We start from the raw sequence: 13,485 nt of genomic DNA, 5'->3' as shown, positions 1-13,485 counted from the left end.
ATTAAGGATTTACTTATTCCTGAGCACACTAAGGACCAAAGAATAACTAGCTAGTGACAAAAGAGAGAAATTTCCTCATGCCCTGAATCATTCATGCTCCTCTGGAGTTCTTCTGACCAAAATTTACTTCCTCCACAAACTCTTACAAAAATGAATCGCAAATCCAATGCATCTTACATTAGCACCTCCATAAAACTGATCGAGATGTCAGAATTATTTACTGGAAAAAAGTGAGGCAAGTATTAAAAAGAGCTTTAACTACTAGGTCAAACCCAACATCTTTGATTTAATGCTGGAGGGGACACCTCTATTTTCATAGGGTGAGTGTTGGAGGGTATGAACTATACCTTTAAAGCACATTTGAAGCACGTTCCAACCCTCAAAAACATTCTGTGCACTGTAGTTGCAATTCGCACAGGAGTTGCAATATACAGCAACCCTTAACACGCTACAGGGCCCAGAAAACTCTGAGGGAGAAAATGTGTTTCAAATGTGCTGTAAAGGTATAACTGTTTGCCGTGCAGCCTTAACACAGCTGTTCCTCTGGAAGTTCATGCTCTGTGGGGGATTCATATTATTAGTTAAACACGACCTTGAGCTTTTCTCTCCATCGTTCCTTTCAATATTTGCACATCTAAAAGAGCATATTAATTACTATGTAGAATACAACAGGATTAGGGTATTCCCCCCCCCCAATAAACTTCAACAGGCCTTAAGAAGCTTTGCAGTAAATGCTACGCTTTGTACATTTCTAGGCTTTTAGTATATTCTTGCACGATATTTGCGGAAGTAAATAGCATTACTCTCTTTTCACATACAGTGGTACCTCTTAACCCGAGGTACTATTTCTGGGTTAGCGGAGTCTGTAACCTGACGCGTCTGTAACCTGAAGCGTCTGTAACCCGAGGTATCACTGTATATCTAATTGCCCATTTCCCCTCACCCTGGGAAGCAGAAGAAGTGTATTAGCACATGCATGGCATTCCAAAAGGTAGGCAGCCTCCAAGCGGGGCTGCAAAAGAAATTTGGAAAGCCACTACCACGTCAGCGTAGGCAATTTTATTTATTTATTACAGTGGTACCTTGGGTTTAGTACTTAGTTCCTTCCAGAGATCCGTACTAAACCTGAAACTGTTCTTAACCTGAAGCGCCACTTTAGCTAATGGGGCCTCCTGCTGCTGCCACGCCACCAGAGCACAATTTCTGTTCTCATCCTGAAGCAAAGTTCTTAACCTGAAGCACTATTTCTGGGTTAGTGGAGTCTGTAACCTGAAGTGTATGTAACCCGAGGTACCACTGCACATTGATATCCCACCTTCCTCCAAGAATGTGGCTCTGCCCCTCGCCACGTTATCCTTACAAGAACTCTGTGAGGTAGGCCAAGGGACAGTAGTTGGGCCCAAGGAAAGCCAGCGAGCTTCATGACTACTTCGGGACTAGAACTGGCATTCCACGTCTTAGTTTGGTGTGCTAACCACTATGCCACACTGTCTAGTGGGACTGAGAGTCGTGCTCTGTGCTAAGCAGCTTCCTATGTTCTGAAATACATTGCTTTCATTAACAACAACAACATTTTTATTATTGTTATGCTGCCCATCTGATTGGGTTGCCCCAGCCACTCTGGAAGGCTTCCAACACAATATATAAAAAAGCAACTTCTCTCTGCAGCCAGGTGATGGCAGCATTTTGGAATAGTATTTCAACAAGCTTACCGTAATTCTGTGCAGCCGAGCCTTTGATATTCCCAGCTAATTCTTTCTTGCCAAGGTTGAAAATTCTCCACAGGTATTGGGATAGTTAGGAAAACCACGGCTGCTTCCTGTCCACTTCCTGTCGGTAAAATATTCTCAAGATCTCTATTTGTAATTGTAATATAACGGGGATTCTTAAGCTATCTATGTGGCCCCCTTCTCCTGCCACACACAGAAAGAGAGAGATTTTAAAGTCATGACATTAAATCTTGTTAAGAATAAGTCAAGATAAAGATTTATGTCGTGACTTTCTTTCCACAGGGTAAACCGAAGTGGCTAAGAGCGTATCGCCATTCCTTCTATTTCCAATGTTCTGCCTCTGAGTGACGTTGCTGCTGCAGTCAAAATGGCAGCACCCACATTTTAATCTCTCAGGAAAGCAGGCAGCAGAGGGTGGTCTATAACAACAACAACAACAACAACAACTTATTAGGGCAAATGGGGTACTCCCCTCCCCCACGCCTGCCTTCTTACTTATAACAAGGGTGGACTTTGGTCTTTCAAATTTTGGCAGCACCCTATGCGAGGCCAAAATTCAGCAGCCACCTGCCTCTTTTTTAAAAAAAATAATATTTATTGCTTTTAAGGATTACAAAAAAGGAAAAGAAAAGAAAAGAAGACAAAAGAGAACAAAAGACAATACAATACAATATATAGACAATACAAAACAGAACCTAAACCCATTAAACTAAACCCATTAAACTAAACTAAACAAAACCCAATCCCTAACCCTAACCCTAAATAAAAAACAAAAACAAAAACAATTTAAAAACATACATCACATATTTTCCATACTCTATCTTTCATTCCCTTGTTTCCTCGACCTCCTCTCACCTTCCTTTTTGTATTCCACTTCTGTTAATTGTTTCAGCAAATCCTTTCCATCTTTCTCTATTTTTACCATATTATAAATAACATATTTTTTAACCTTATTTTCCATTAAAACTAAAATTCTTATATATGCTTAACTCCTTATAACATTTCTGCTAAGGCCATAAAATATCATTCCACCATTTTTCTATCACTCATTAATTTTACAATATTTCTATATATAAACTTTAAATTTCCCAATCTTCTTCCACCATCTCCTCTCCCTGGATTCGGATTCTGCCAGTCCTTTCCGTCAATTCCATATAGTCTATCAACCTGGAGATCTTATGTCCGAGGCTCTTAACTCTTTTCCAGGTCCCTTCTGCAGGTCTTCTTCATATTCTTTAATGCTAAAGAGCAAATCTCGGGAAAACTCCAACCTAACAATACTTTTATTCCTTCTGGACAGGTCAGCCAAATTTCCATAGTTGAAGCTAAGATCCATAGAGTATTTCAGGACATGTTTCAAGATTCCTCCAAATCCAAAGGCCCCCAAAACTTCAATCTCCTCCAGACCCAAGTCCATGTCCCAGAAGTCAGTTAATCCCTGCATAAAGGGATCTTTCCAACTTTCCTTCTTCAATCCGAGCCGGGATCCAATCCTCAAAATCTGACTTTTTCTAGATTCAATCATAAAAGGCCTCAATTTGTAGTCCTCAATTTGCTTCTGTAAAACTAAGGATCCAGCTTTTATTACCGGTACTTTAGGTGCCTTCTCCTTCTCCTCCACAATTTGTCCTGCCAAAACAGATTCCTGTACCAAGTCCTGAATTATTTCTGTGTTGGTGCTCACCTTTTGTCTCAAATTAATCACTTTCTGTTCCAAGTTATCAATTTTAAAAGTCATGTCATCGGTCTTTTTATGAAGCTGTTCCAGCGAATAGCTTATCTTACATAATACAGTCACTATTGCTTCTCCTGTCAACATTTTTAAATGGTCCAAGGTCAATCTCTGGTTCTCACAATTCCTTATCTTGCAGCTGGTGATTCCCCAGTTATACTCCTGTAACAGTTTCAAAAGCTCCCTCTAGAGGGAAACAGTTTCCACTTCTATCAATCCTTTCAAACACAACTTAAGCCATAAAAATAGTTTCAATTTTCAGTTACTTTTCCTCCTTTTTAAACGCAGAAGAGGACAATGGAAACAGTATCTTTCTCTTATTTAGCTAGCTGTCAAATATGTTCTGTTCTCAATTAATGAACTCTTTCTGGCAGCCCGTTTCCAGGTTCAGAGCAGTGGTAATTTGATTTTTCACTCTCTCCTGCAGGCTCTCTAGGTCCAAAATTTCCCCCCCTCTTCTCCTGCTTCCAAGGGGGGTTTTGTAATTTTAACTGATGGAAATTTAATCCTTTGCCAAAAACTTTCAAAGACTTTAGCTTGTAACGTCTTTGCTTCAATCTATTTACAAAAGCGGAAGGCGGACTTCCTGTTTAAGACCTTCCGGCTTTGGTGCCAAATTAAGGTATTTAAAGATCCAATTTTCCGTTCTACTCACGGGTAGTTGTTTAAAGTCCAATTGTCCACAGGAAAAAGTCAGCGCTCTCCGGCAACAGCAATGCGGCTTCACTCCGTGAAAGAAGCAGTCAATTCGAAGCACCGCGCCACTCACCCCACGTCGCTCCGGATCCCCAAAACAGGGTTTCCCCGTGAGTAGGGGAGGCGCAAAAGCTGCCAGCCCAATCCCAGGTTCACAAGCTTCTCACGCTTGTGATTTTAGTAGGTCTCCGCCTTCGCCGTGGCGGTCAGACCCTGCTTTCCACAGAGCAAGTTCCTCCCGATCGGAGGAGCTCCGCCATTGCTGGAGGCGCCAACCCGGAATTCAGCAGCCACCTGCCTCTTTCCCTCCATTTTGCTCAATTCGCTATGTCATAGTTGCAGCGCCCATAGTTACAGCACAGCTCCCAGTGTGGTGGAGCCAGTCACGCTACCTTAAATCCACCCCAGTCCTGTGAGGTTTCCACTGGCTGTCACCTTCTTCCTCCTTAGTCCCAGTCTTCCTCTTGTAGAACCCAGCCGGGAAGAAGACGAGTACAGTGGTACCTCAGGTTACATACGCTTCAGGTTACAGACTTCGCTAACCCAGAAATAGTACCTCAAGTTAAGAACTTCGCTTCAGGATGAGAACAGATATCGTGTTCTGGCGGCGCGGCAGCAGTGGGAGGCCCCATTAGCTAAAGTGGTGCTTCAGGTTAAGAACAGTTTCAGGTTAAGAATGGACCTCCAGAACAAATTAAGTACTTAACCCGAGGTACCACTGTACATAGTTAAAACATGGAGCCCTTAGCTCTGGCTTCACCTAATGTTAGCCTCTCTGTTTTATGCCCCGCCTCCTTTTGCCTTGGGCAGATTTTCTGCTTTCCGTTCTTATCGTCCCTTATCCCTAAACTGGACTTCGAATGGGCAGCCTTTTACATATAGAGGGCTGCCCTCTGGCATCACTTCAAATAGAGGACTGCATACCGTCCAACAATTTCAAGCCCCAAACCAGGATGCACTTTTTCCAGAACATGCTCCCGTGATCCACACCTTGTTCTCACCTCCCAAAGGGGCTCTTTTTGGGGTGGGAATGCTGCCTGAGAGTGCAGCGTTGAGATTGCAGCTCCCAAAATGGCTGCCGTCATGTCATGTGAAAATACGTGATGTCCCGCTTTTTTCCTGGGCACTTGGCAGGTATGGGAGTGTTCTCTGTAAAGGGGGACACATGGCCACCCTACAGTTGTTCACAATAAGGTCAGTAACTTGACATTTGCCTGGGGCTACTAAAATAGAAGGTTGTCCATTTAAGCTTTCTGCCCTGTCCAGTAAGCTAAACTGTTCGCCTCACAGGAGATTAAAGAGAGTTCTCCAATTTCCCCCCACCATGTTCCAGACATGAAACTGAGGCAGCAAGCGCACCTAGTGCTGAGGTTTTTGAGCTAGACGGTGGTGTTTCCTGATTCTTGACAATGCTAAACCCTATGAGAAGAAGGCAACTTGTAAAGGGGAAGCTCTGGAGTGTGGAGAACATATTATTTCAGCCTTGAGTGGTGGGCTCTGAAAATACATCCAGGCCATTGTTGGCTTTATAAAAAGACCACCGTTGACTCAGCACAGTTAGGTGCGTCTGTGGAGGAAATGAATTCTCAGGCAGTGGATTCTATATGAATAAAAGGGTTTAATATTCTCAATTCCTCTAAGAGGTAGTCATCTCTGCCATACAAGTAAACATCCATTCTGCTTACTATTAGCTTATAAGGATTGCTTTTTTACTCTGTGAACTGCCCTGAGATCTTGTGATGAAGGGTGATATATAAATAAGTAAACCAATTGTGTGTGTGTGTGTGTGTGTGTGTGTGTGTGTGAGAGAGAGAGAGAGAGAGAGAGAGAGAGAGAGAGAGAGAGATATTATTATTATTATTTTCAACCAGAAAGATTTTGTAGCTCAAACTATGTGGAAAAATAAGATGTGTCTGGGGGTTGACCAAAAAACCCACAAAAAACCAACACCACTTCCAAGTGTCAGGAGTGCACGCTGGAGCCAGGCCCTGTGACCAATATGACTTTGCAGGACTGGGGCCTTCCTAAGTTTGTTCTGAAGAGACAAGGTGCAGCCTCACAGGTGAGGCCGATTGGTAACTCACAGCACCTGGTGGCAAAAGCCAGGAAGGGATATAAGGTCAGCATTTCCCTTCAGCTCTTTGCCACAACAACACGCTTCCTGCGTTTGGTTTCTTGCTTCTTGATCCTTGAACCTCGGCTTCTTGACTCCCAGCTTCTTGATCCTCGGACCCTTGACTCCTTGCTTCCGGACCCTTGGCTTCTTGACTCCTGGCTCTCGGACTCTCGGACTCCTGGCTTCTGGACCCCCGTTCCTGCTCCCACCCTGCCATCTTGCCCCAGGTCCTGACGTCCCCTGCCAGGACTTTGATTGCCTGTGAACTGGACCATGACACCAAGAAGTCTTAAAATGGATCATTACTTTATTAGAAATAAACGCAGGTGGCACTGTGGTCTAAATGAGGCTCCTGGGCTCGCAGATCATAAGGTCAGTGGTTTGAATCTGTGTGATAGGGTGAGCTCCCGTTGTTCTGTCCCAGCTTCTGCCAACCTAGCAGTTCGAAAGCATACCAGCGCAAGTAGATAAATAGGTACCGCTGTGGTGGGAAGGCAAACAGTGTTTCTGTGTGCTCTGGCTTCCATCATGGTGTCTTCTTGTGCCAGAAGCGGTTCAGTCAGGCTGGCCACATGGCCCGGAAAGCTGTCTGTGGACAAATGCTGGCTCCTTCGGCCTGAGAGGAGATGGGCACTGCACCCCATAGTCAAATTCGACTGGACTTAGCTGTCCAGTGTTCATTTACCTTTACTTTAAACATTTCTGAGAGTCTATGCAGCAGGATAGGGAGCATTAGACCAAACCAGTGCAGAAGTTAATTCATTCCCCCTTAACGGAAAAAAAACTTCCTTAAAAGTTTCTTAAAAGTAAGGAGTTGTTGGTGTGGTCAAGGTTTATAGACTTAACAACATGCTCTAGATTTGGTTCTTAGAAATGTAAACCCCTGACAAGTCAGGCTATTTCCTCACAACATTTATTTTACTGCTCTCGGAGTTGAAAGTGCTACTTCAGCTGCAGCTGACTTTCTGCTGTTCTTTTTGAAAAGGACAATTTCATTCGCCCTGATAGTTTCAAAAAAACAAGCAACTTCTGTTCTCTTGCCTCCCCTCTTAACTACTGACGCTTTGCCCATAATAATGCATGCCTTCCTGAGGAACAGTCTGCTGTCAGTGCTGTTTAGCGCTAGCCTGAGGACTGGAGAACGCTTCTGGTACCACAAAGGCATCTCTCCACTGACCAACATCTCTGCCCCAGAGACTCAGGGGAACAGAGGCTGGCAAATTGGAATGACACGAGTGAAGCGTGAGGTATTGACAGCCTGACAGCTCATTTCTCTCATCCTGCCAAAGCTCCTCATTCCCAGCTTAAAGAGGGGGCCCTGAAACCATTAACCAACTGCTCTTCCTTTCAGCCCAAGTGATTCCAGAGCTGTACATCCTTTCTAATTGGTAGATGCGAAGGCTTCACTAAAATGTAAGCCCAAGGAAGGAAATAAAAAGGAATTGCTGTGCAGGAACAGCATTTCCTTTTTCTGACTCCCCCCTCCCCACAAAGTTGAATTCCTTGTGGATGTTTTTCTTTCCAGAAGTGTGTGGGGGAGGGGTCAATATTGTCCCTCTACCTCTTCCTTCAAGAAGCTCAGGGTCCCTGTAATATTGACCCTCTAAATGGTTTCCTTTGCAGGATGCAGAGAAGTGAGCGGAAAATAGCAGTGGCGTAGCGTGGGGGGTGCGGGGGTGCGGCCGCAGCGGGCGCAACATCTGGGGGTTAGGGTTGGGGGCGCAAATTCACAGGTTAGGGGGCGCAAATTACTTGCCTTGCCCCGGGTGCTGACAACCCACGCTACGCCACTGGAAAATAGTAACTCTGTAAATCAGACTTGTTGAAACAAAAACTTATCAATGGTTCTGGATATACTACAATACTATATAATTGGTTCTGTTTTGTCATTTCTATAGTCTCTACACCTAATTTGTTCTTTGCGTATTAAAAAAAAACCCTGAAAAGGGAAAACAGTCCAGGGTGGCTCTCTTTTGATTCTCACAACATTTGATTCTCACAACAACCCTGTGAGGTAGGTTAGGTTACGAGAGAAGAAAAGTTCACATGACCCGCCCCCCAATGCATTGAAAGCTCACACTAGCTTGCCTCACCCTCTTTCTTTGTCAGTAAACCACCAACAACCTTTTGGTAGCGTTGTGAGGCAGCTCTATGTATGGTTCTGTCAGAGGTGTAGTCATCTGGGGTCTGGGGTGTCTTGGACCTGTTACATTTTTGGGAGCAGGGTTCTATGTCAGTGTCTGATGAACCCAGCTCCCCAAAAGTGACGATTTGCATTGACTTAGGTTCTGCCATTGCAATGTTCTGGTGTTTTGCAATTTTGGGCTACCTGAAGACTTTCTTCTTCCCTTCCCTTTTTTAATTTTTTTTTTTTTATTAAAGATTTTATTAATACAATAAAAAAGAAAGCAGAAAAAACAGAGAACAAAGCAAGAAAGAAAACAGCAATAGAATTAACATCTTGTAATAACCATATTTTCTTCACTTTTTGGGCTTCCTCACATCTCTCGCTCCTGCGTTCCAAATTTATACAACTTTAACCAGCAATTTATCACCTTGTTTCCATTCTTATTCTATAAATTTCCAATATTGTGTCCCTGTCTTTGAATATTTTTATCTAAGTCTTAAATACCTAATTTAGACATAATATTTATTCAAAATTTATCTTTCTCTTAAAATTCACTCATTCTCATATTCTTTTCAACTAGCTTAATGGTGCCATGTTATTTTCAATCTCGCATCCTTCTTAGCACTCATATAATTTACAATGTTTTTGTAAATAGTCCTTAAATTTCTTCCAATCCTCTTCCACTGCTTCCTCTCCCAGGTCTCGGATTCTGCCGGTCATTTCTGCTAGTTCCATATAGTCCATCAGTTGCATCTGCCATTCTTCCAGCGTGGGCAAATCTTGGGTTTTCCAGTTCTTCCCTTCCCTTTCTGTTCTCTGGATAAGTGCCAGAAACAGGCATTGTTTGAAGGCAAGTTGCTGTGGCTGTGGAAAGCATGGTGGAATCAATGCTACCAATTATAGTATTTCTACTCTCAATAGCCAGTGAGAGGTTTGTATAAAGGGGCAGGGGGTTCGACATGAATCCACCACATTCTAGCTTGTCTGTTCTTCTCAGTAGCACAGCAAAGAAAGAACAGGAAAACCACCAGCACCTTCTGCCTTGAACGGTGCAATTTCCGTATGCGATTCAATCATACACTGGCAATTTCACATTGCAAAATGACAATTGGTTGGTGCTCTTGATCACCAAGCCTGCTTCTCCCCCAAGCAGGTCATTCCTGCAGTGAGGAAGATGATTGCAAAATGTGCTGGAATGTGTAGGATAACAGCTTGGCACAATGTTGTACAACCTCCTCGAAAACAAATGGTAATGAATGCTAAATAAATAGATGTCACCTAAACTCCCTTCAGATTTTAGGCAAACAAAACAGGACGGATGCTCAGTAAATGGGGCATTAAAGCAACAGATTAAAGCAACTTTAATCTGATACCCTTTAGTGGTCCAGATTGATGGATTTGCTGTTTTTAATTGTTGAAAATGCAAGCTAGAATCTTGTATGCAAAAAGGAATCAGAAAAAGATGCTATTTGCCAGAGTCTGGTGGCATCTGCAGCAGTGGAATTGGCCACCCCCTATATTAAAAAAGCAGTTCTATTATAAATGCTAACTAAAAACAAAATACTTTGCTCCGATTTCACTTATCATTCATTGCCAGCTGGCTTGGTGTAATCGACAGGTGAGGTTTCATAAATTATCCATTCCGCACTGTTTTTAAATTGACATGTCTGCTAATATGCTGTATTGAAGGAGTCAGCAAATAATGCTAGCTAGAATAATCATATTCATGCCATTTTTCTCCCCAAGCAAACCAGTCTCTTTAAATTGTTTTGTTTCGGGTGTGTAGGGCAGGAAGTCGTAGCAAATGACAGAAATTTGGACGTTCTCCCAGGGATACCTTGTTGGTAGAATTTAGATGTGAGGTGAAAATGTTTTCATTTGCACAGGCATTTTAAAATTGACCTGCTGGGACAAAGTGCCATTTTGCCATTTGCTTGTTCCAGTGCTTAATTGCAGTATTTTTCAAATGGTTTGGAGAGGGCCACACCTGTAAATTGACTCCATCTTTCGGATTCTGTTTTCCCTCTTTGCAACGGGGCCCACAAGTGCATTCCATCAGCACTCAACACTGAAAGACTTTATTTTTCATTTGGCATATATAGGGCTATATCCAACATTAGCCATACTCCGAGTAGACCCTTTGAAATCAACAGACTTAAGTAACAAGGGCATTGATTTTCTACCTGAAAAGAGACTTTTCGTGGAGTTCCTAGCAAAAGCAAACAAGCGCCTACAATTTTTTATATTTTCATTGCCCACTAATAAAACATGGTGGATTCTCCTTCCTTTGAGGTTTTTAAGCAGAGGTTGGATGGCCATCTGTCATGGATACTTTAGTTGAGATTCCCTCAGGGTCCCTTCCAACACTACAATTGTATGATTCTTTACTCACCCTCCAGTAGTGATGTATCGAAGGAAGTGAGAGCTGGACCATCAAGAAGGCTGATTGCCGAAGAATTGATGCATTTGAGTTATGGTGCTGGAGGAGACTCTTGAGAGTCCCATGGACTGCAAGAAGATCAAACCTATCAATTCTGAAGGAAATCAGCCCTGAGTGCTCACTGGAAGGACAGATCCTGGCCACTTCACCAGAAGAGAAGACTCCCTGGAAAAGACCCTGATGCTGGGAAAGATGGAGGGCACAAGGAGAAGGGGACAACAGAGGACGAGATGGTTGGACAGTGTTCTCGAAGCTACAAACATGAGTCAGACCAAACTGCGGGAAGCAGTGGAAGACAGGAGTGCCTGGCGTGCTCTGGTCCATGGGGTCACGAAGAGTCGGACACCACTAAACGACTAAACAACAGCAACAACAACAACAACAACAACAACAACAACAACAACATACTCGCCCTCCTTCAGGAGCCTTTTCCCAGCATGATTTTATGTTTCTCAAAAGAAGGCTTTCCTACTTCTTCCTCATCTTTGTACCTCTATCTCCATCCCTATCCCTGAGCCTCTTAAAAACCCACCCACCCCCATTCAAGGGGTTTTCAGGAGGCTCAGGGAGCTGCAGGGGTGAGGAAATGATTGCAAAGCTCCTTTTAAGATACATATCACCATGCTGGAAAATCAGCACTTTTCTAATCTTGGAAACAGATGCCTGAACCATTTTTATCGATGGTAATTGAGGGGAGGGGGAAGAGAGAGGCAAATTGTATCCCTTATGTCATTATGCAAATATTAAAGAAAGCAGTGCTAAATTTACGATCAAATAAAACTGGGATTTTATTGCATGCTTTTCCAGCTCATTACCTTTGGTTATGCAGAATTACATCTATGTTCTGTAATAAGATGGGAATCCCAAAATAAATGATTGTCCAACATACATGTATTATAGGCCCAGGAAGCAGAGAGGAGAAGGGTGCAGTTGTTATGGAGTAACATCAAGGGAGGAGTGTTTGCAGCTGCCTCCCCCTTCCGCCTTTGGAATGCTTATAACAAACTGCTGCCTGAATGGTGATGCAGTACGACAGACTAAATTCAAGCCACACAAAAGCCATTGGTTTCTGAACTTACACCTCTGCATCCAGGTAAGCACTGCCAAGTTGAGCACTCAAGGAGGGGATTGAACAAGGCTGGTGGTTTGCTCAGAGAGGTTGTGGCCTAGGGAGAGGACTAAGGGCCACACAGAGAGGTCCACATTCATCCCCAGGCTGTCCTCACTCCTGCTGTAGGTGGTCCTTTTAAGCAAATCTCATACCCCATTTTCCAGGGACAGTCCCGGAATTATGAAAGACACCCTGGATTCTTTTTTTGATCCTGGAATGTCCCTGTTTTCCCCATCAGTGCCACCGCTGCCAAGCTCAGGGAGAAGGATGAGCTGGTGCTTGTGCCAAGTGATGACAACGGCGGCTGCAGAAGCTGCGAAGAACCATCCTCTCTTGGGCAGTTCATAGCAGCTGCTGGAGAGCAGAAGAGGAGGAAGAGAGGCTGCCCACTGCCAAGGCCCAGCCCCACATGATGTTCCGGCTCTGAGGGGCAGGACCGCCCTGGGCAGGAAGAAACTGGGAGCGGAGCGCAACGAGTCTTGATTTTTATTTTTTTTAATGCTGTGTGCATCCATGTCTAATCTAAAGGTAAAGGGTAAAGGGAGCCCTGACCATTAGGTCTAGTCATGAATGACTCTGGGGTTGCGGTGCTCATCACGCTTTATTGGCTGAGGGAGCTGGCGTACCGCTTCTGGGTCATGTGGCCAGCATGACTAAGCTGATTCTGGCGAACCAGAGCAGCACACGGAAACGACGTTTACCTTCCCGCCGGAGCGGGACCTATTTAGCTACTCGCACTTTGACGTGCTTTCGAAGTGCTAGGTTGGCAGGAGCAGGGACCGAGCAACAGGAGCTCACCCCGTCGCAGGGATTCGAACCGCCAACCTTCTGATTGGCAAGTCCTAGGTTCTGTGTCTGTGGTTTAACCCACAGTGCCACCCGCGTCCCTATGTCTAATCTAGCCCCTTTCTAAGATTCATTGGTTTTTTAAAATATTTTTGTATCTACCAAGGAATGAAATGAAACAGAAGAGCGATCAGTGGGTTTTCTCAAGACGGTGGAGGGCTTGTGTTGGTGCTGGTGCTGGTGCTGGTGCTGGCCTTTAAAGCCCTAAACGGCCTCAGTCCAGTATACCTGAAGGAGCGTCTCCACCCCATTTATTCAACCCGGACACTGAGGTCCAGCTCCGAGGGCCTTCTGGCGGTTCCCTCAATGTGAGAAGCAAAGTTACAGGGAACCAGGCAAAGGGCCTTCTTGGTAGTGGTGCCCACCCTGTGGAACGCCCTCCTGTCAGATGTCAAGGAAATAAACAACTATCTGACGTTTAGAAGACACCTGAAGGCAGCCCTGTTTAGGGAAGTTTTTAATGGTGATGTTTTAATGTATTTTTAATCTTTTGTTGGAAGCTGCCCAGAGTTGTTATTATTAGCTGTGTCCCATTGTTATGGTGGTGGTGGCCATTGCCCTTCTCCTGATAGAAAATGCTCTACAGGGTGGGGGGGGGGGGAAACAGAAAAATGAGTGGTCAAGGAGGGTCCATTGTGGGGTGGGGGGCATGGAGTGATAAATGCCCCTACAGTGGACGCTTGGGT

Source organism: Podarcis melisellensis (genome assembly GCF_964234715.1).
Source record: "Podarcis melisellensis genome assembly, chromosome: 9".
Taxonomy (NCBI): Eukaryota; Metazoa; Chordata; class Lepidosauria; order Squamata; family Lacertidae; genus Podarcis; species Podarcis melisellensis.
This window is presented reverse-complemented; position numbering follows the sequence as displayed.